Consider the following 20,216-nt stretch of genomic DNA (forward strand, 5'->3'; position numbering starts at 1 on the left):
AGCAACTTCACACAGCCGTCGAAGAGGAGGTGGGGACAACATCCAAACAGGACCACAATCAACAGCCTGATCAACTCTATGTGAAGGAGATGTGTTTCGCTGCATGAGGCAAATGGTGGTCACACCCAGTGGCGGCATGACATTCAGGGCAGGTGGGGCAGAGCCCCGCATTTTTAGCAAAAATAAATAAATACAATTTGAGGGGGGGCTTGCCTGTTTTGCATGTTATTTTTGGCATTAATATGTGTCACATATCAGTTTGCAAACGATGTAAAAAGTAATATCATTGAGTTAATAAAGCCGCAAACAAACATGGTCTCTGTTGTCTTCTTGAGTAAAGCAGCTCCAAAATGCAGGTGTTTCAGCCCAGCTCAGTGCTTCCTGTGGTGGTGGGGCGAGCCAGCAGGAAATACGGAGCGTTGCGCCGTGATTGGCTAAGTGTTCTGTCACTCACGGGGACTTTACGTCACTGCCAAGTGTAGGAGAAGACCTTGAACATTCAAGCCCCTTGGGTGCTGCCATAGAGTTACATTAGAAGTGCCCCATCCAAGAACGCTCAAGGTCATCGGCCACAGATAAAAATGACGTCAAATCACGTTAAAATGTACAGTATAGCTTTGATTGGACTGATCATGTCAACTTCATACTTTCACAATCTTAGTTAGCATGCTAGCTAGCACTCATCATCATGAATCAAGTCGAAATTGAAGAGAAATTATAGATAAAACGTATCGGTGCTCATCGACCATAAACACGTTACACAACAACTTGGAAATCGCAAATTCAACTGAGTGGTTTGGAAGGAATCGGTGGCTGCGTGGTCCCAAATCTGGGATTTAAGGGGCTCTTTTTTTACAAGTTTAAAATGATAAACGTTTAACAGCCGTGCTGTCGACTCGGGATTGAAAATCCGGCCTCCAGTTGATTTGAAAGCACCATAAATCTAGAGAATGCCAGACTTTGACGACAAAATTTGACCACGAACGACCGCTGCGCCACCTTCCTGTTCAAGTGAGCACAGCACATCAACGGTGAGTCCAAAAATGTCTTGTCTGCTGCTGCATAAGTGATGTTATATGCCGGGGAGATATGTATACTGTAGCTAAGGAAGTAATACTGAGTGTATGTTGTGTAGTAAGCTGTTAGTAGCCCATGTGCATCACCCTGATAATTTGGTCTATTTTACACTTCTTCATTCCGCCTACTGTTCTGACTGTTCTACCGTGGCATATTACCTGTTTTAGAGAAATGTAAATCATCGAATATTGTAAAGAGCTTTCATTGTCTGCTTATATGCCCCCTTTTATTTATCCTACGGTTCTGACTTGGTGTACAGGGAGAACACTGTAAGAATGGCCCATTTTCTGAATTCCGTCGCTGTACATTTCAAAAGTGCTAAACAAATAGTTATATTGACTAACGTTCCGTTCGTCCGTCCTAGCTCGCTCATTAATGTCTTAATCGAAATTACGGACTGCCTCTTATCTGATCGTTGTCCCCATCTCCATTGTCAGTAGAAACCCCAATTATTTAAGCAAGTCATATGTTTTTAAAAAATGGCAGTAAATGAGGCAGAAGGAACTGTTTGACTGCCAGACAAGGCTCCGCTGAGAGACAGGTGTTGCGGTGGTAAGGTGTTGGGACTCCGCTGAGAGACAGGTGTAGCAGTGGTAAGGTGTTGTGCTGATAACCAGGTGTAACAGTGGTAAGGTGTTGTGCTGATAACCAGGTGTAGCAGTGGTAAGGTGTTGGGACTCTGCTGATAACCAGGTGTAGCAGTGGTAAGGTGTTGTGCTGATAACCAGGTGTAGCAGTGGTAAGGTGTTGTGCTGATAACCAGGTGTAGCAGTGGTAAGGTGTTGTGCTGATAACCAGGTGTAACAGTGGTAAGGTGTTGGGACTCTGCTGATAACCAGGTGTAGCAGTGGTAAGGTGTTGTGCTGATAACCAGGTGTAGCAGTGGTAAGGTGTTGTGCTGATAACCAGGTGTAGCAGTGGTAAGGTGTTGTGCTGATAACCAGGTGTAACAGTGGTAAGGTGTTGTGCTGATAACCAGGTGTAGCAGTGGTAAGGTGTTGGGACTCTGCTGATAACCAGGTGTAACAGTGGTAAGGTGTTGTGCTGATAACCAGGTGTAACAGTGGTAAGGTGTTGTGCTGATAACCAGGTGTAGCAGTGGTAAGGTGTTGTGCTGATAACCAGGTGTAACAGTGGTAAGGTGTTGTGCTGATAACCAGGTGTAGCAGTGGTAAGGTGTTGGGACTCTGCTGATAACCAGGTGTAGCAGTGGTAAGGTGTTGTGCTGATAACCAGGTGTAGCAGTGGTAAGGTGTTGTGCTGATAACCAGGTGTAACAGTGGTAAGGTGTTGGGACTCTGCTGATAACCAGGTGTAGCAGTGGTAAGGTGTTGTGCTGATAACCAGGTGTATCAGTGGTAAGGTGTTGGGACTCTGCTGATAACCAGGTGTAGTGGTGGTAAGGTGTTGTGCTGATATCCAGGTGTATCAGTGGTAAGGTGTTGTGCTGATAACCAGGTGTATCAGTGGTAAGGTGTTGTGCTGATATCCAGGTGTATCAGTGGTAAGGTGTTGGGACTCTGCTGATAACCAGGTGTAGCAGTGGTAAGGTGTTGTGCTGATAACCAGGTGTAACAGTGGTAAGGTGTTGTGCTGATAACCAGGTGTAGCAGTGGTAAGGTGTTGTGCTGATAACCAGGTGTAGCAGTGGTAAGGTGTTGTGCTGATAACCAGGTGTAACAGTGGTAAGGTGTTGTGCTGATAACCAGGTGTAACAGTGGTAAGGTGTTGTGCTGATAACCAGGTGTATCAGTGGTAAGGTGTTGTGCTGATAACCAGGTATAACAGTGGTAAGGTGTTGGGACTCTGCTGATAACCAGGTGTATCAGTGGTAAGGTGTTGGGACTCTGCTGATAACCAGGTGTAACAGTGGTAAGGTGTTGGGACTCTGCTGATAACCAGGTGTAGCAGTGGTAAGGTGTTGTGCTGATAACCAGGTGTAACAGTGGTAAGGTGTTGGGACTCTGCTGATAACCAGGTGTAACAGTGGTAAGGTGTTGTGCTGATAACCAGGTGTAGCAGTGGTAAGGTGTTGGGACTCTGCTGATAACCAGGTGTATCAGTGGTAAGGTGTTGGGACTCTGCTGATAACCAGGTGTAACAGTGGTAAGGTGTTGGGACTCTGCTGATAACCAGGTGTAGCAGTGGTAAGGTGTTGTGCTGATAACCAGGTGTAACAGTGGTAAGGTGTTGGGACTCTGCTGATAACCAGGTGTAACAGTGGTAAGGTGTTGTGCTGATAACCAGGTGTAGCAGTGGTAAGGTGTTGTGCTGATAACCAGGTGTAACAGTGGTAAGGTGTTGGGACTCTGCTGATAACCAGGTGTATCAGTGGTAAGGTGTTGGGACTCTGCTGATAACCAGGTGTAACAGTGGTAAGGTGTTGGGACTCTGCTGATAACCAGGTGTAGCAGTGGTAAGGTGTTGTGCTGATAACCAGGTGTAACAGTGGTAAGGTGTTGGGACTCTGCTGATAACCAGGTGTAGCAGTGGTAAGGTGTTGTGCTGATAACCAGGTGTAACAGTGGTAAGGTGTTGTGCTGATAACCAGGTGTAGCAGTGGTAAGGTGTTGGGACTCTGCTGATAACCAGGTGTAACAGTGGTAAGGTGTTGTGCTGATAACCAGGTGTAGCAGTGGTAAGGTGTTGTGCTGATATCCAGGTGTAACAGTGGTAAGGTGTTGTGCTGATAACCAGGTGTAGCAGTGGTAAGGTGTTGTGCTGATAACCAGGTGTATCAGTGGTAAGGTGTTGTGCTGATAACCAGGTGTAGCAGTGGTAAGGTGTTGGGACTCTGCTGATAACCAGGTGTAGCAGTGGTAAGGTGTTGGGACTCTGCTGATAACCAGGTGTAACAGTGGTAAGGTGTTGTGCTGATAACCAGGTGTAGCAGTGGTAAGGTGTTGGGACTCTGCTGATAACCAGGTGTAGCAGTGGTAAGGTGTTGGGACTCTGCTGATAACCAGGTGTAGCAGTGGTAAGGTGTTGGGACTCTGCTGATAACCAGGTGTAACAGTGGTAAGGTGTTGTGCTGATAACCAGGTGTATCAGTGGTAAGGTGTTGGGACTCTGCTGATATCCAGGTGTAACAGTGGTAAGGTGTTGTGCTGATAACCAGGTGTAGCAGTGGTAAGGTGTTGGGACTCTGCTGATATCCAGGTGTAACAGTGGTAAGGTGTTGTGCTGATAACCAGGTGTAGCAGTGGTAAGGTGTTGGGACTCTGCTGATAACCAGGTGTAGCAGTGGTAAGGTGTTGGGACTCTGCTGATAACCAGGTGTAGCAGTGGTAAGGTGTTGTGCTGATAACCAGGTGTAGCAGTGGTAAGGTGTTGTGCTGATAACCAGGTGTAGCAGTGGTAAGGTGTTGTGCTGATATCCAGGTGTATTAGTGGTAAGGTGTTGTGCTGATAACCAGGTGTAACAGTGGTAAGGTGTTGTGCTGATAACCAGGTGTAGCAGTGGTAAGGTGTTGTGCTGATAACCAGGTGTAACAGTGGTAAGGTGTTGTGCTGATATCCAGGTGTAGCAGTGGTAAGGTGTTGTGCTGATAACCAGGTGTAGCAGTGGTAAGGTGTTGTGCTGATAACCAGGTGTAACAGTGGTAAGGTGTTGGGACTCTGCTGATAACCAGGTGTAGCAGTGGTAAGGTGTTGTGCTGATAACCAGGTGTAGCAGTGGTAAGGTGTTGGGACTCTGCTGATAACCAGGTGTAGCAGTGGTAAGGTGTTGTGCTGATAACCAGGTGTAGCAGTGGTAAGGTGTTGTGCTGATAACCAGGTGTAACAGTGGTAAGGTGTTGTGCTGATAACCAGGTGTAGCAGTGGTAAGGTGTTGGGACTCTGCTGATAACCAGGTGTATCAGTGGTAAGGTGTTGGGACTCTGCTGATAACCAGGTGTAACAGTGGTAAGGTGTTGTGCTGATAACCAGGTGTAGCAGTGGTAAGGTGTTGGGACTCTGCTGATAACCAGGTGTATCAGTGGTAAGGTGTTGGGACTCTGCTGATAACCAGGTGTAACAGTGGTAAGGTGTTGTGCTGATAACCAGGTGTAGCAGTGGTAAGGTGTTGGGACTCTGCTGATAACCAGGTGTAGCAGTGGTAAGGTGTTGGGACTCTGCTGATAACCAGGTGTAGCAGTGGTAAGGTGTTGGGACTCTGCTGATAACCAGGTGTAGCAGTGGTAAGGTGTTGGGACTCTGCTGATAACCAGGTGTAGCAGTGGTAAGGTGTTGGGACTCTGCTGATAACCAGGTGTAGCAGTGGTAAGGTGTTGTGCTGATAACCAGGTGTAGGAGTGGTAAGGTGTTGGGACTCTGCTGATAACCAGGTGTAACAGTGGTAAGGTGTTGTGCTGATAACCAGGTGTAGCAGTGGTAAGGTGTTGTGCTGATAACCAGGTGTAGCAGTGGTAAGGTGTTGGGACTCTGCTGATAACCAGGTGTAGCAGTGGTAAGGTGTTGTGCTGATAACCAGGTGTAGCAGTGGTAAGGTGTTGGGACTCTGCTGATAACCAGGTGTAACAGTGGTAAGGTGTTGTGCTGATAACCAGGTGTAGCAGTGGTAAGGTGTTGGGACTCTGCTGATAACCAGGTGTAGCAGTGGTAAGGTGTTGGGACTCTGCTGATAACCAGGTGTAGCAGTGGTAAGGTGTTGGGACTCTGCTGATAACCAGGTGTAGCAGTGGTAAGGTGTTGTGCTGATAACCAGGTGTAACAGTGGTAAGGTGTAGGGACTCTGCTGATAACCAGGTGTAACAGTGGTAAGGTGTTGTGCTGATAACCAGGTGTATCAGTGGTAAGGTGTTGTGCTGATAACCAGGTGTAGCAGTGGTAAGGTGTTGGGACTCTGCTGATAACCAGGTGTAGCAGTGGTAAGGTGTTGTGCTGATAACCAGGTGTAGCAGTGGTAAGGTGTTGGGACTCTGCTGATATCCAGGTGTAGCAGTGGTAAGGTGTTGTGCTGATAACCAGGTGTAACAGTGGTAAGGTGTTGTGCTGATAACCAGGTGTAGCAGTGGTAAGGTGTTGTGCTGATAACCAGGTGTAGCAGTGGTAAGGTGTTGGGACTCTGCTGATAACCAGGTGTAGCAGTGGTAAGGTGTTGGGACTCTGCTGATAACCAGGTGTATCAGTGGTAAGGTGTTGGGACTCTGCTGATATCCAGGTGTATCAGTGGTAAGGTGTTGGGACTCTGCTGATAACCAGGTGTAACAGTGGTAAGGTGTTGTGCTGATAACCAGGTGTAGCAGTGGTAAGGTGTTGTGCTGATAACCAGGTGTAACAGTGGTAAGGTGTTGGGACTCTGCTGATAACCAGGTGTAGCAGTGGTAAGGTGTTGTGCTGATAACCAGGTGTAGCAGTGGTAAGGTGTTGTGCTGATAACCAGGTGTAACAGTGGTAAGGTGTTGTGCTGATAACCAGGTGTATCAGTGGTAAGGTGTTGTGCTGATAACCAGGTGTAGCAGTGGTAAGGTGTAGGGACTCTGCTGATAACCAGGTGTAGCAGTGGTAAGGTGTTGGGACTCTGCTGATAACCAGGTGTAACAGTGGTAAGGTGTTGTGCTGATAACCAGGTGTAGCAGTGGTAAGGTGTTGTGCTGATAACCAGGTGTAGCAGTGGTAAGGTGTAGGGACTCTGCTGATAACCAGGTGTAGCAGTGGTAAGGTGTTGTGCTGATAACCAGGTGTAGCAGTGGTAAGGTGTTGTGCTGATAACCAGGTGTAACAGTGGTAAGGTGTTGTGCTGATAACCAGGTGTATCAGTGGTAAGGTGTTGTGCTGATAACCAGGTGTAACAGTGGTAAGGTGTTGTGCTGATAACCAGGTGTAGCAGTGGTAAGGTGTTGGGACTCTGCTGATAACCAGGTGTAGCAGTGGTAAGGTGTTGTGCTGATAACCAGGTGTAACAGTGGTAAGGTGTTGGGACTCTGCTGATAACCAGGTGTAGCAGTGGTAAGGTGTTGTGCTGATAACCAGGTGTATCAGTGGTAAGGTGTTGTGCTGATAACCAGGTGTAACAGTGGTAAGGTGTTGTGCTGATAACCAGGTGTAGCAGTGGTAAGGTGTTGTGCTGATAACCAGGTGTAACAGTGGTAAGGTGTTGTGCTGATAACCAGGTGTAGCAGTGGTAAGGTGTTGTGCTGATAACCAGGTGTAACAGTGGTAAGGTGTTGGGACTCTGCTGATAACCAGGTGTAACAGTGGTAAGGTGTTGGGACTCTGCTGATAACCAGGTGTAGCAGTGGTAAGGTGTTGGGACTCTGCTGATAACCAGGTGTAGCAGTGGTAAGGTGTTGTGCTGATAACCAGGTGTATCAGTGGTAAGGTGTTGTGCTGATAACCAGGTGTAGCAGTGGTAAGGTGTTGTGACTCTGCTGATAACCAGGTGTAGCAGTGGTAAGGTGTTGTGCTGATAACCAGGTGTAACAGTGGTAAGGTGTTGTGCTGATAACCAGGTGTAGCAGTGGTAAGGTGTTGGGACTCTGCTGATAACCAGGTGTAGCAGTGGTAAGGTGTTGTGCTGATAACCAGGTGTAACAGTGGTAAGGTGTTGGGACTCTGCTGATAACCAGGTGTAACAGTGGTAAGGTGTTGTGCTGATAACCAGGTGTAGCAGTGGTAAGGTGTTGGGACTCTGCTGATAACCAGGTGTAGCAGTGGTAAGGTGTTGTGCTGATAACCAGGTGTAGCAGTGGTAAGGTGTTGGGACTCTGCTGATAACCAGGTGTAACAGTGGTAAGGTGTTGTGCTGATAACCAGGTGTAGCAGTGGTAAGGTGTTGTGCTGATAACCAGGTGTAGCAGTGGTAAGGTGTTGTGCTGATAACCAGGTGTAACAGTGGTAAGGTGTTGGGACTCTGCTGATTACCAGGTGTAGCAGTGGTAAGGTGTTGGGACTCTGCTGATAACCAGGTGTAGCAGTGGTAAGGTGTTGGGACTCTGCTGATAACCAGGTGTAGCAGTGGTAAGGTGTTGGGACTCTGCTGATAACCAGGTGTAGCGGTGGTAAGGTGTTGGGACTCTGCTGATAACCAGGTGTAACAGTGGTAAGGTGTTGTGCTGATAACCAGGTGTATCAGTGGTAAGGTGTTGTGCTGATAACCAGGTGTAGCAGTGGTAAGGTGTTGGGACTCTGCTGATAACCAGGTGTAACAGTGGTAAGGTGTTGTGCTGATAACCAGGTGTAGCAGTGGTAAGGTGTTGTGCTGATAACCAGGTGTAACAGTGGTAAGGTGTTGTGCTGATATCCAGGTGTAGCAGTGGTAAGGTGTTGTGCTGATAACCAGGTGTAACAGTGGTAAGGTGTTGTGCTGATAACCAGGTGTAGCAGTGGTAAGGTGTTGGGACTCTGCTGATAACCAGGTGTAACAGTGGTAAGGTGTTGGGACTCTGCTGATAACCAGGTGTAGCAGTGGTAAGGTGTTGGGACTCTGCTGATAACCAGGTGTAACAGTGGTAAGGTGTTGTGCTGATAACCAGGTGTAACAGTGGTAAGGTGTTGTGCTGATAACCAGGTGTAGCAGTGGTAAGGTGTTGTGCTGATAACCAGGTGTAGCAGTGGTAAGGTGTTGGGACTCTGCTGATAACCAGGTGTAGCAGTGGTAAGGTGTTGTGCTGATAACCAGGTGTAGCAGTGGTAAGGTGTTGGGACTCTGCTGATAACCAGGTGTAGCAGTGGTAAGGTGTTGGGACTCTGCTGATAACCAGGTGTAGCAGTGGTAAGGTGTTGGGACTCTGCTGATAACCAGGTGTAGCGGTGGTAAGGTGTTGGGACTCTGCTGATAACCAGGTGTAGCAGTGGTAAGGTGTTGTGCTGATAACCAGGTGTAACAGTGGTAAGGTGTTGGGACTCTGCTGATAACCAGGTGTAGCAGTGGTAAGGTGTTGTGCTGATAACCAGGTGTAACAGTGGTAAGGTGTTGGGACTCTGCTGATAACCAGGTGTAGCAGTGGTAAGGTGTTGTGCTGATAACCAGGTGTAGCAGTGGTAAGGTGTTGTGCTGATAACCAGGTGTAGCAGTGGTAAGGTGTTGGGACTCTGCTGATATCCAGGTGTAACAGTGGTAAGGTGTTGTGCTGATAACCAGGTGTAGCAGTGGTAAGGTGTTGTGCTGATAACCAGGTGTAGCAGTGGTAAGGTGTTGGGACTCTGCTGATAACCAGGTGTAGCAGTGGTAAGGTGTTGTGCTGATAACCAGGTGTAGCAGTGGTAAGGTGTTGTGCTGATAACCAGGTGTAGCAGTGGTAAGGTGTTGTGCTGATAACCAGGTGTAGCAGTGGTAAGGTGTTGGGACTCTGCTGATATCCAGGTGTAGCAGTGGTAAGGTGTTGTGCTGATAACCAGGTGTAACAGTGGTAAGGTGTTGTGCTGATAACCAGGTGTAACAGTGGTAAGGTGTTGTGCTGATAACCAGGTGTAGCAGTGGTAAGGTGTTGTGCTGATAACCAGGTGTAGCAGTGGTAAGGTGTTGTGCTGATAACCAGGTGTAGCAGTGGTAAGGTGTTGGGACTCTGCTGATAACCAGGTGTAGCAGTGGTAAGGTGTTGGGACTCTGCTGATAACCAGGTGTAACAGTGGTAAGGTGTTGTGCTGATAACCAGGTGTAGCAGTGGTAAGGTGTTGGGACTCTGCTGATAACCAGGTGTAACAGTGGTAAGGTGTTGTGCTGATAACCAGGTGTATCAGTGGTAAGGTGTTGTGCTGATAACCAGGTGTATCAGTGGTAAGGTGTTGGGACTCTGCTGATAACCAGGTGTAGCAGTGGTAAGGTGTTGTGCTGATAACCAGGTGTATCAGTGGTAAGGTGTTGTGCTGATAACCAGGTGTAACAGTGGTAAGGTGTTGTGCTGATAACCAGGTGTATCAGTGGTAAGGTGTTGTGCTGATAACCAGGTGTAGCAGTGGTAAGGTGTTGGGACTCTGCTGATAACCAGGTGTAGCAGTGGTAAGGTGTTGTGCTGATAACCAGGTGTAACAGTGGTAAGGTGTTGTGCTGATAACCAGGTGTAACAGTGGTAAGGTGTTGTGCTGATAACCAGGTGTAGCAGTGGTAAGGTGTTGGGACTCTGCTGATAACCAGGTGTAGCAGTGGTAAGGTGTTGGGACTCTGCTGATAACCAGGTGTAGCAGTGGTAAGGTGTTGTGCTGATAACCAGGTGTAACAGTGGTAAGGTGTTGTGCTGATAACCAGGTGTAACAGTGGTAAGGTGTTGTGCTGATAACCAGGTGTAGCAGTGGTAAGGTGTTGTGCTGATAACCAGGTGTATCAGTGGTAAGGTGTTGTGCTGATAACCAGGTGTAGCAGTGGTAAGGTGTTGGGACTCTGCTGATAACCAGGTGTAGCAGTGGTAAGGTGTTGGGACTCTGCTGATAACCAGGTGTAGCAGTGGTAAGGTGTTGGGACTCTGCTGATAACCAGGTGTAGCAGTGGTAAGGTGTTGTGATGATAACCAGGTGTAACAGTGGTAAGGTGTTGTGCTGATAACCAGGTGTAACAGTGGTAAGGTGTTGTGCTGATAACCAGGTGTAGCAGTGGTAAGGTGTTGGGACTCTGCTGATAACCAGGTGTAGCAGTGGTAAGGTGTTGTGCTGATAACCAGGTGTAACAGTGGTAAGGTGTTGGGACTCTGCTGATAACCAGGTGTAACAGTGGTAAGGTGTTGTGCTGATAACCAGGTGTAGCAGTGGTAAGGTGTTGGGACTCTGCTGATAACCAGGTGTAGCAGTGGTAAGGTGTTGTGCTGATAACCAGGTGTAGCAGTGGTAAGGTGTTGGGACTCTGCTGATAACCAGGTGTAACAGTGGTAAGGTGTTGTGCTGATAACCAGGTGTAGCAGTGGTAAGGTGTTGTGCTGATAACCAGGTGTAGCAGTGGTAAGGTGTTGTGCTGATAACCAGGTGTAACAGTGGTAAGGTGTTGGGACTCTGCTGATTACCAGGTGTAGCAGTGGTAAGGTGTTGGGACTCTGCTGATAACCAGGTGTAGCAGTGGTAAGGTGTTGGGACTCTGCTGATAACCAGGTGTAGCAGTGGTAAGGTGTTGGGACTCTGCTGATAACCAGGTGTAGCGGTGGTAAGGTGTTGGGACTCTGCTGATAACCAGGTGTAACAGTGGTAAGGTGTTGTGCTGATAACCAGGTGTATCAGTGGTAAGGTGTTGTGCTGATAACCAGGTGTAGCAGTGGTAAGGTGTTGGGACTCTGCTGATAACCAGGTGTAGCAGTGGTAAGGTGTTGTGCTGATAACCAGGTGTAGCAGTGGTAAGGTGTTGTGCTGATAACCAGGTGTAACAGTGGTAAGGTGTTGTGCTGATAACCAGGTGTAACAGTGGTAAGGTGTTGTGCTGATAACCAGGTGTAACAGTGGTAAGGTGTTGTGACTCTGCTGATAACCAGGTGTAACAGTGGTAAGGTGTTGTGCTGATAACCAGGTGTAACAGTGGTAAGGTGTTGTGCTGATAACCAGGTGTAGCAGTGGTAAGGTGTTGTGCTGATAACCAGGTGTAACAGTGGTAAGGTGTTGTGCTGATAACCAGGTGTAGCAGTGGTAAGGTGTTGTGCTGATAACCAGGTGTAACAGTGGTAAGGTGTTGTGCTGATAACCAGGTGTAGCAGTGGTAAGGTGTTGGGACTCTGCTGATAACCAGGTGTAACAGTGGTAAGGTGTTGGGACTCTGCTGATAACCAGGTGTAGCAGTGGTAAGGTGTTGGGACTCTGCTGATAACCAGGTGTAACAGTGGTAAGGTGTTGTGCTGATAACCAGGTGTAACAGTGGTAAGGTGTTGGGCTGATAACCAGGTGTAGCAGTGGTAAGGTGTTGGGACTCTGCTGATAACCAGGTGTAGCAGTGGTAAGGTGTTGTGCTGATAACCAGGTGTAGCAGTGGTAAGGTGTTGTGCTGATAACCAGGTGTAGCAGTGGTAAGGTGTTGGGACTCTGCTGATAACCAGGTGTAGCAGTGGTAAGGTGTTGTGCTGATAACCAGGTGTAGCAGTGGTAAGGTGTTGGGACTCTGCTGATAACCAGGTGTAGCAGTGGTAAGGTGTTGGGACTCTGCTGATAACCAGGTGTAGCAGTGGTAAGGTGTTGGGACTCTGCTGATAACCAGGTGTAGCGGTGGTAAGGTGTTGGGACTCTGCTGATAACCAGGTGTAGCAGTGGTAAGGTGTTGTGCTGATAACCAGGTGTAACAGTGGTAAGGTGTTGGGACTCTGCTGATAACCAGGTGTAGCAGTGGTAAGGTGTTGTGCTGATAACCAGGTGTAACAGTGGTAAGGTGTTGGGACTCTGCTGATAACCAGGTGTAGCAGTGGTAAGGTGTTGTGCTGATAACCAGGTGTAACAGTGGTAAGGTGTAGGGACTCTGCTGATAACCAGGTGTAACAGTGGTAAGGTGTTGTGCTGATAACCAGGTGTATCAGTGGTAAGGTGTTGTGCTGATAACCAGGTGTATCAGTGGTAAGGTGTTGTGCTGATAACCAGGTGTAGCAGTGGTAAGGTGTTGGGACTCTGCTGATTACCAGGTGTAGCAGTGGTAAGGTGTAGGGACTCTGCTGATATCCAGGTGTAGCAGTGGTAAGGTGTTGTGCTGATAACCAGGTGTAGCAGTGGTAAGGTGTTGTGCTGATAACCAGGTGTAACAGTGGTAAGGTGTTGTGCTGATAACCAGGTGTAGCAGTGGTAAGGTGTTGGGACTCTGCTGATAACCAGGTGTAGCAGTGGTAAGGTGTTGTGCTGATAACCAGGTGTAGCAGTGGTAAGGTGTTGGGACTCTGCTGATATCCAGGTGTATCAGTGGTAAGGTGTTGTGCTGATAACCAGGTGTAGCAGTGGTAAGGTGTTGTGCTGATAACCAGGTGTATCAGTGGTAAGGTGTTGGGACTCTGCTGATAACCAGGTGTAACAGTGGTAAGGTGTTGTGCTGATATCCAGGTGTAACAGTGGTAAGGTGTTGTGCTGATAACCAGGTGTAGCAGTGGTAAGGTGTTGTGCTGATAACCAGGTGTAGCAGTGGTAAGGTGTTGTGCTGATATCCAGGTGTAGCAGTGGTAAGGTGTTGTGCTGATATCCAGGTGTAGCAGTGGTAAGGTGTTGTGCTGATAACCAGGTGTAACAGTGGTAAGGTGTTGGGACTCTGCTGATAACCAGGTGTAGCAGTGGTAAGGTGTTGTGCTGATATCCAGGTGTAGCAGTGGTAAGGTGTTGGGACTCTGCTGATAACCAGGTGTAGCAGTGGTAAGGTGTTGTGCTGATAACCAGGTGTAGCAGTGGTAAGGTGTTGGGACTCTGCTGATAACCAGGTGTAGCAGTGGTAAGGTGTTGTGCTGATATCCAGGTGTAGCAGTGGTAAGGTGTTGTGCTGATAACCAGGTGTAACAGTGGTAAGGTGTTGTGCTGATAACCAGGTGTAGCAGTGGTAAGGTGTTGTGCTGATAACCAGGTGTAGCAGTGGTAAGGTGTTGGGACTCTGCTGATAACCAGGTGTAACAGTGGTAAGGTGTTGGGACTCTAGGTGTTGTGCTGATAACCAGGTGTAGCAGTGGTAAGGTGTTGGGACTCTGCTGATAACCAGGTGTAGCAGTGGTAAGGTGTTGGGACTCTGCTGATAACCAGGTGTAGCAGTGGTAAGGTGTTGGGACTCTGCTGATAACCAGGTGTAACAGTGGTAAGGTGTTGGGACTCTGCTGATAACCAGGTGTAGCAGTGGTAAGGTGTTGTGCTGATAACCAGGTGTAGCAGTGGTAAGGTGTTGGGACTCTGCTGATAACCAGGTGTAGCAGTGGTAAGGTGTTGGGACTCTGCTGATAACCAGGTGTAGCAGTGGTAAGGTGTTGGGACTCTGCTGATAACCAGGTGTAGCAGTGGTAAGGTGTTGTGCTGATAACCAGGTGTAGCAGTGGTAAGGTGTTGTGCTGATAACCAGGTGTATCAGTGGTAAGGTGTTGTGCTGATAACCAGGTGTATTAGTGGTAAGGTGTTGTGCTGATAACCAGGTGTAGCAGTGGTAAGGTGTTGTGCTGATAACCAGGTGTAGCAGTGGTAAGGTGTTGTGCTGATAACCAGGTGTATCAGTGGTAAGGTGTTGTGCTGATAACCAGGTGTAGCAGTGGTAAGGTGTTGGGACTCTGCTGATAACCAGGTGTAGCAGTGGTAAGGTGTTGTGCTGATAACCAGGTGTAGCAGTGGTAAGGTGTTGTGCTGATAACCAGGTGTAACAGTGGTAAGGTGTTGTGCTGATAACCAGGTGTAGCAGTGGTAAGGTGTTGTGCTGATAACCAGGTGTAGCAGTGGTAAGGTGTTGTGCTGATAACCAGGTGTATCAGTGGTAAGGTGTTGTGCTGATAACCAGGTGTAGCAGTGGTAAGGTGTTGTGCTGATATCCAGGTGTATTAGTGGTAAGGTGTTGTGCTGATAACCAGGTGTATCAGTGGTAAGGTGTTGTGCTGATAACCAGGTGTAGCAGTGGTAAGGTGTTGTGCTGATAACCAGGTGTATCAGTGGTAAGGTGTTGTGCTGATAACCAGGTGTAGCAGTGGTAAGGTGTTGTGCTGATAACCAGGTGTATTAGTGGTAAGGTGTTGTGCTGATAACCAGGTGTAACAGTGGTAAGGTGTAGGGACTCTGCTGATAACCAGGTGTAGCAGTGGTAAGGTGTTGGGACTCTGCTGATAACCAGGTGTAACAGTGGTAAGGTGTTGGGACTCTGCTGATAACCAGGTGTAGCAGTGGTAAGGTGTTGTGCTGATAACCAGGTGTAGCAGTGGTAAGGTGTTGTGCTGATAACCAGGTGTAGCAGTGGTAAGGTGTTGTGCTGATATCCAGGTGTAGCAGTGGTAAGGTGTTGTGCTGATAACCAGGTGTAACAGTGGTAAGGTGTTGTGCTGATAACCAGGTGTAGCAGTGGTAAGGTGTTGTGCTGATAACCAGGTGTAGCAGTGGTAAGGTGTTGGGACTCTGCTGATAACCAGGTGTAGCAGCGGTAAGGTGTTGTGCTGATATCCAGGTGTAACAGTGGTAAGGTGTTGTGCTGATAACCAGGTGTAGCAGTGGTAAGGTGTTGTGCTGATAACCAGGTGTAGCAGTGGTAAGGTGTTGTGCTGATAACCAGGTGTAGCAGTGGTAAGGTGTTGTGCTGATAACCAGGTGTAGCAGTGGTAAGGTGTTGGGACTCTGCTGATAACCAGGTGTAGCAGTGGTAAGGTGTTGTGCTGATAACCAGGTGTAGCAGTGGTAAGGTGTTGGGACTCTGCTGATAACCAGGTGTAACAGTGGTAAGGTGTTGTGCTGATAACCAGGTGTATCAGTGGTAAGGTGTTGTGCTGATAACCAGGTGTAGCAGTGGTAAGGTGTTGTGCTGATAACCAGGTGTATTAGTGGTAAGGTGTTGTGCTGATAACCAGGTGTATCAGTGGTAAGGTGTTGTGCTGATAACCAGGTGTAGCAGTGGTAAGGTGTTGTGCTGATAACCAGGTGTAGCAGTGGTAAGGTGTTGTGCTGATAACCAGGTGTAACAGTGGTAAGGTGTAGGGACTCTGCTGATAACCAGGTGTAGCAGTGGTAAGGTGTTGTGCTGATAACCAGGTGTAGCAGTGGTAAGGTGTTGTGCTGATAACCAGGTGTAACAGTGGTAAGGTGTTGTGCTGATAACCAGGTGTAGCAGTGGTAAGGTGTTGTGCTGATAACCAGGTGTAACAGTGGTAAGGTGTTGTGCTGATAACCAGGTGTAGCAGTGGTAAGGTGTTGTGCTGATAACCAGGTGTAGCAGTGGTAAGGTGTTGGGACTCTGCTGATAACCAGGTGTAACAGTGGTAAGGTGTTGTGCTGATAACCAGGTGTAGCAGTGGTAAGGTGTTGGGACTCTGCTGATAACCAGGTGTAACAGTGGTAAGGTGTTGTGACTCTGCTGATAACCAGGTGTAACAGTGGTAAGGTGTAGGGACTCTGCTGATAACCAGGTGTAACAGTGGTAAGGTGTAGGGACTCTGCTGATAACCAGGTGTAGCAGTGGTAAGGTGTTGGGACTCTGCTGATAACCAGGTGTAACAGTGGTAAGGTGTAGGGACTCTGCTGATAACCAGGTGTAGCAGTGGTAAGGTGTTGTGCTGATAACCAGGTGTAGCAGTGGTAAGGTGTTGTGCTGATAACCAGGTGTAACAGTGGTAAGGTGTTGTGCTGATAACCAGGTGTAGCAGTGGTAAGGTGTTGTGCTGATAACCAGGTGTAGCAGTGGTAAGGTGTTGTGCTGATAACCTGATTAATGTGCATTACAAAACTCTAAAATATGAAATTCAAATTCATTATTCTAGCAGTAAATATACAATTTCTGTTAAATATGCTTTTTATTTTCAACTTCTTTTCTCTCCCTGTTTCTTCGTCTTACTTTGGCCATTAAAAACCACACTGTTAGGGATTTTCACTGTGTCGTATTAACCACCACGGCTGCAAAGTGAGCGATTGGATTCCACTCTCAGGGAACTCCTTGTACTCTTCATCCCTAGTAGAAACGTTGGTCTCTACCCCCACAATATGCGTTTTGATGACAGGTTTCAAAACCTGCCATCAAAGCAGACGTACACATTATATCAGTAACTTCTCATGTACCTAGTCTTTTTTCCCCCTGAGTATCTATTAATTTTGGTTTTTATCGGTTTTGCTTTTTGTTGAAAGACGTTGCTTGTCGATCCACATCAACTTAGCATGCGTATTTAGGTTTTGAATTTTTTCTTTCATGTCATTGTGCTGTCACAATAGCATATCGAAATTCTTTATTATATTGAATTTTTCTGTCCAGCAGAAATGCTGACCAATTTTTATCCAATTTGCTCTATTTTTATTTTTTTTTTTTGCCAAATTGGTAGAATGCTTTTGCACTTCTTTCCAGCACATCTATTGCTTTGCTATATTTCTCTCCTATTCCCCTTGATTGCGGGAGTTTCGAGAATAACGGATGCCATCTCAATAAGTAGCTATACAGGTGACCTATGGTCTTATACCAGTGTCATGCTTACACCACGTAACCACACTTATTCACAGTTCACAAACTCTCTCCTTATTGCTACTGCTAATACACACAAATCATGTTCAAACACCGTTAGAATATCTTTTGCTTTTCCTAACCATGAATGTGGCTCTCCTCCAGAACTTATAGGTAAGTTACCTTCTTATCACCATAACATTCCCCTCCTGTTGTCCTTCTCCATGGACTACCTACTCCTACAACCTACCACATACTAGTACACAAGCATACAACAATTTATCCATACACACACACACACACACACACACACACACAACACACACACACACACACACACACACACACACACACACACACACACACACACACACACACACACACACACACACACACACACACACACACACACACACACACACACACACAATCACGGCCTTACAGCCACCGTGGCTGAGGTCTAGTAGGGAACCAACCTCCACTCGGGATTACCCCTTATGACTTATCCTCTGCAGGTACCAGGCTGCTCTGACTTACCTTCCGGGGACTTACCCTGTTCTTTATGTTACTTCGCAGAGAACCAACCCAATCAGGATTTCCCCCTCGGACTTACCCTCTGAGGGGACTACCCTGCTCAGGGCTTACCTTTGGTGGCTAAAGCCCCCTAGGGGCCCCAATCCCTAGGTCTACCAGTAGTATTTACAGTGGGCCTACTGAATAAACTCTCGGATTTTCAGATCTGTATCCAGTAGTTTTGTATTCAGCTTACGACTCTAGTCAGGAACCTTTACCTACCTTGTTTTTTATGTGCCGGCTCCTGTTTCACTGACTCAGACTCTCCAGTTTGACTATAAATGCGTGGTGAATCATACTTTGACAACTACAATCAACTGTTAGGTTCTGACAATCAGAGCTAAAAACTCAAACGGATGACTAGAAAAGCTCAAACCAAGCTTATTCACCCACTTTATCAAACAGCTAAGCGCAAAGACATGTTTCCACCAAGTACATATATTTATACCTTCTACTGGTCATGGTCAAGTCCTTGCACATCTAGACAGCCAATACATCTCTGTTGCTGCTAGGCATGAACTTGTGGTTCCTTTCATTGGTGTAGTCATGGCCCTGCCTCCTATGTGTGTATGTCATAGGACTGTTCCCTCCTCACAATATCTGACCTTACTTTGAGCCAACATTCCTCACTCCTTCCTAACTCGCGTCTGTCCTACCTTATCAGTGACTGAAACCAGACCGTTGCCCCTCTCCTCTCCATAGGAGTACATGAGGTTTAACCATAACATGTTCTGACAGAATGTAAACTTTCTGCACTCCCCTTCATCACTCAGTAGATTTGCATACACCCAGTTCTAATATGTTAACTTGAAATTATTTCAAGTTAGAAACCCAACACTAGGAACAAAACTGTCTCTCTCGACGTTGCATGCGTTCTTCTCTCCTCTCTAACTTCCTCCCTCTCTCCCTCCCTCTAAACCCACCCCTCTGGCAGAACCAGGAAGTCCCTCCCCCTCCCACAAACTCTCTTCTGAGAAAACAGAAACTTATCTGAGTCTCTGTGTCATCTGTCTGTGTGAGAGTGAACGACCGTCCAAATGGCTCAGCAGGCAGTTCTGCTGGACCAGGACCAGTTCTGTTGTTCTGTCTGTCTGGATCTACTGAAGGAACCAATCACCATCCCCCTGTGGACACAGTTACTGTAGGGAGCTGTATTGAGGGCTGCTCGGATCAGGATGTTCTGGAAGGCTATAGCTGTCCTCAGTGCAGACAGACCTTCACTCCAAGGCCTGTTCTGAGGAAAATAACATGTTGGCTGAGGTGGTGGAGAAACTGAAGAAGACAGGAATCCCAGGCTGCTCCCCCTCCTACTCTGTGCTATGCTGAATCTGTAGATGTGGTGTGTGATTTTGCACTGGGACCAGAAAGCAGAAAGCCCTCATGTCCTGTCTGGCATGTCTGGCCTCTTACTGTGATACTCACCTACAACCTCACTATGAATCTTCTGCTTTCAAGAAGCACAAGCTGGTCAAAGCCACCGCACAACTCAGGAGAAGATCTGCTCTCATCATGACAAACTGCTGGAGGTTTACTGTCGTACCGATCAGCAGTGTATCTGTATGCTGTGTACAATGGATGAACATAAAGGCCATGATACAGTGTCAGCTGCAGCAGAGAGGACTGAGAAAACAGGTAAGACCAGAACAACTTGTTGGTGACTGTCTGATAAACAAATAATTGAAGATACAGTAGGAACTAAGGCTGTTTGAATATGAGAGAATTCAAATGAAATCGATCCATGGCAGAAGAAATATGAACACAAACCTTGAGGATATAGATTTTCTTAACTTAGATGCTCCAAATGTATCACCATTGTAATGTTTTAGCTTAAACTCCTTGATACATGTAGGTCTCCTGTAAAACTGTAATCATTCACATAGCAACAAATAAATATCATATTGGAAAGGGACTATATCAATATTTAAGACCTTCCTCTCCATGGGCCCTATGTCACATTACTATTGTCGTGTCTTTGGGCACCATTAACTTGAAGACATGTTTATCAATTAACTCCCTGTAATTATTATTACGCGATTAAACTGATTAATCGTTTAACTGTAATTAACTAGGAGATCGGGGGCACCAAGGAAAATATTCAGATTACAAAGTTACAATTTTCCTAATATAACTTTCCTATATTATATAACATTATATATTATATTATATTATAGTATCTGACCGATTATCTTCTGGTTTAAATGGTGTATTCTTTACCTCGCGTCAGTCTCATTCCAACTGTCGTAAATTGTTGTATCTGCAACGAACCCAGCCTTTACTAAGTCATCCATACATCAACTGTCTTAAAATCATTTATTTACTAAACAAAGTAATTCACAGAAGGCATACAAACAGTAATTATAAGTCACAAAGAATTGGTAGAGTAATGTGCCCTAGTGGGCTAAACCCGGCATGGCGGCTTTTTAAACAAAGGGTCATAAAGGGCAGCTGAGGAGGCACACAGAGTTCATTAATATTAACAATTAATATGCTACCCTTGCACATGAACGCTCACTCATTCGGAAACAATTGTAATCAATATATATTTACGCTCAGTGTGTCGTCGTGATCCTTGTTGGAGAGTTTTTGTCCCTAT

Source organism: Salmo salar, unplaced genomic scaffold (assembly GCF_905237065.1).
Source record: "Salmo salar unplaced genomic scaffold, Ssal_v3.1, whole genome shotgun sequence".
In the NCBI taxonomy this organism is placed as follows: Eukaryota; Metazoa; Chordata; class Actinopteri; order Salmoniformes; family Salmonidae; genus Salmo; species Salmo salar.